Source organism: Mobula hypostoma, chromosome 7 (genome assembly GCF_963921235.1).
Source record: "Mobula hypostoma chromosome 7, sMobHyp1.1, whole genome shotgun sequence".
Classification (NCBI taxonomy): Eukaryota; Metazoa; Chordata; class Chondrichthyes; order Myliobatiformes; family Myliobatidae; genus Mobula; species Mobula hypostoma.
Genome location: NC_086103.1, coordinates 132144328 through 132148022, shown reverse-complemented (window position 1 = coordinate 132148022; position 3695 = coordinate 132144328).

Below are 3695 nucleotides of genomic sequence, written 5' to 3'. Positions count from 1 at the left end.
GTCCATACATGGCCTCCTCTACTGCCATAATGAAGCTAAACTCAGGTTGGAGGAGCAACACCTCATATACCGTCTAGGTAGTCTCCAGTCCCTTGTTATGAACATAGAATTCTCCAACTTCTGATAATTCCCTCCCCCTCCCTTCCTCTATCCTTATTTCACTCTGCCCCCTCTCCCAGCTACCTATCACCTCCCTCATGGTTCCGCCTCCTTCTACTACCCATTGTGTTTTCCTCTATTCCTTCTTCACCTTTCCTGCCTACCACCTCCCTGCTTCCCTTCCCCCACCCCTTTATCTTTCCCCTTACTGGTTTTTCACCTGGAACCTACTAGCCTTCTCCTTCCTACCCTCCCTCCACCTTCTTTATAAGGCCTCTGCCCCTTCCCTCTACAGTCCTGACGAAGGCTTCCGGCCCAAAACATTGACTGATCATTTCCACGGATGCTGCCCAACCTGCTGAGTTCCTCCAGTGTGTTGTGAGTGTTGCTTTGACCTCAGCATCTGCAGGGTATTTTGTGTTTGCCATTAACCCTGTACTCTGTCTTCAAGTTCAAACTTTGAAAGTATATCACTCCAGACTTGAACTCCATCTGCCATTTCTCATCCCAGTTCTGTATCCATCAATATCCCACTATAACCTTCAACAACCTTCTACACTATCCACAACACCACTAACCTTCATGACATCCGCAGCTTTCCAACCCACTCTTCTACCTCTTCATCCATGTCATTCATAAAAGTCACAGAGCAGGGGTTCCAGAATAGATCCCTGCAGAACACCACCAGTCACTGACTGCTAGGCAGAATACCCTTCATCTATTACCACCTGTACCAATTCTGAATCCACACAGCCAAGTTTCCTGGACCCATGCCTCCTGGCTTTCAGTAAGCCTTCCATAAGTAACCTTGTCAACTGCCTTACTAAAATCAATACACCACATCATATGCTCTGCCTTCATCAATTTGTTTTGTCACTTCTTAATGGAATTCAATCAGGCTCGTGAGGCATAACTTACCCTTTGCAAAGCCATGCTGACTGTCCCTAGTCAGAATATGTTTCTCCAAATGCTTATAAATCTTGTCTCTAAGAACTCTTTTCAATAATTTACCTGCCACTGGCTTACAATTCAAAGGTCTATAATTTCCCAGGTTATCTCTACTTCCTTTCTTGAACAAAAGAATAATGTTTGCCACCCTCCAAACTTCAGGTACTACTCCTGTGGCCAGTGATGATGCAAAGATCATCACCAAAGGTACAGCAATCTCTTTCCATGTTTCCTGCAATAAAGATCATGGAGTTGTGGTCATTATCTCTGAGCTGCTCACCCGCTGAGAGATCTGTCATCTGACCAGTTTCTTTCCATAATATTACATCTAGAATGGCCTCTCCTTAAGTCGGCCTGTCTACATAATGAGTCAGAAATCCTTCCCGACACAGTTAAAAATTTCTGCCTCATCCAAACCTTTTGCACTATGGAGATGCCAATCAATATTAGGAAGTAGAAGTCACCCATGAAAATGACCTTGTTGTTTTTGTACCTTTCCAAAACCCATCTATCAATCTGCTCCTCGGTGTCTCTATTACTGATGTGAGTCTATAGAACAGTGAGATTGCTCCCTTCCTGTTTCTGACTTCAACCCATAGTAACTTAGTAGACAATCTGTCCACAACAGCTCCCTTTCGGCAGCTGCGATAATATCCCTGATTCGCAATACCACTCTCCCACCTCTTTTACCTCTCCCTGTGTCCCTTTTGAAACATCTAAACCCCAGTACATCCAACGGTCCATCCTGCCCCTGTGACAGTCATCTCTGTAACAGGCACAATGTTGTAGTTCCATGCACTGATCCATTTTCTAAATTCATCATTCTAATTCTTGCATTGTTTCACCCATCCGACTATCTGAAAGAATGTCTTATCCACTGCCTATCCTCCCTCATGGTCTGTCTATATGTTGCATTTACAATTACATTTTCTGACCTATCACTCTTGTTCCCATCCTCCTACCAACCTAGTGTAAACCGTCCCCAACAGCCCTAGCAAGTCTGCCCATAAGGATATAGATTCCCCTTGAGTTTAGGTATCTATCATAACCCATCCTTGTGGTACAGGTCATTCTTTCCTATTGATCTGTAAATCTGAAACCTTGTTCCCTGCACCATATCCTCAGCCACTTATTCATCTGCCATATCATCGTATTTTTACCCACAAGGGCACATGGCACAGGCAGCGAATCAGAGAGTACTATCTCCGAGATTCTGCTTTTCAGCTTCCTACTTAGCTCCCTATACTCTTTTTTTTAGATCCTCATCCCTCTCCCTACCATTGCCATTGTTACCAATATGCACCATGACTTCTGGCTGCTCACTATCCCTCTTAAGAATGGTGTGGACCTAATCTGAGATGTCCCTGGCCGTGGCACGTGGCAGGCAACATATCAACCTTGCAGTGACTCTTACATCTACAGTATTTCCTTTTTGATCCTATGCCATTTCATCAGCTCTTCACTCAGCCCTGAAACATCTAATAGTGAAGATACATATATCAGATGGTCTTTATTCAGTAACTAATACCATCATCGTCCTAATCAATAAACTCCAAATCCTATGCCTTGATACATTTTGTTGCAAATTGATGTTTAATTTCATCACTTACAGACCCCAGTCAGTTCAGATTGGCAACACATTTTCCTCCACAATCACTAGCAGCATGGGTGCACCACAAGACTGTGTGCTTAACCTTCTGCTCTACTGGCTTTATATATATTACTGTGAGGCCAAGTACATTTCCAATGCCATATATATGTTTGCAGACAACACCACTGATGTTGGCCAAAACAATGGTTAGTGATGAATTGGCATATAGGGGGAGATTGAAAATTTGGGAATTTTAGAAGGAGGTACAGGAGCCTTATATCCTTCACTACTACATTATACTTTATTGTTGCCAAACAATTGATACTAGAATGTACAATCATCACAGCGATATTTGATTCTGCACTTCCCACTCCCTGGATTACAAATCAATAGTAAATATTAAAAATTTAAATTATAAATCATAAATAGAAAATAGAAAATTTGAAAGTAAGGTAGTGCAAAAAAACTGAGAGGCAGGTCTGGATATTTGGAGGGTACAGCCCAGATCCGGGTCAGGATCAATTCAGCAGTCTTATCACAGCTGGAAAGAAGCCGTTCCCAAATCTGGCCGTACAAGTCTTCAAGCTCCTGAGCTTTCTCCCGGAGGGAAGAGGGACAAAAAGTGTGTTGGCCAGGTGGGTCGTGTCCTTGATTATCCTGGCAGCACTGCTCCGACAGCATGTGGTGTAAGGTGAGTTCAAGGACAGAAGATTGGTTTGTGTGATGTGTTAAGTTCATTAACAGTAATTACCCTTCATCCATCAGGTTCCTGAACCAACATGGATAACTTCACCCACCTCAACACTGAACTGCTTTCACAACCTATGGACTCACTTTCAAGGCTCTACAACTCATGTTCTCAGTATTACTTATGCATTATTATTATTATTATTATTTTTTATTTGCACAGTTTGTCTTCTTTTGCACAATGGTTAGTTTTTGTGTGCAATTTTTTTGTTGGTTCTATTGTATTTCTTTGTTCTACAGTTAATTCCCACAAAAAAAAAAGAATCTCAGGGTAGTATATGGTGACACATAGGTACTTTGATAATAAATT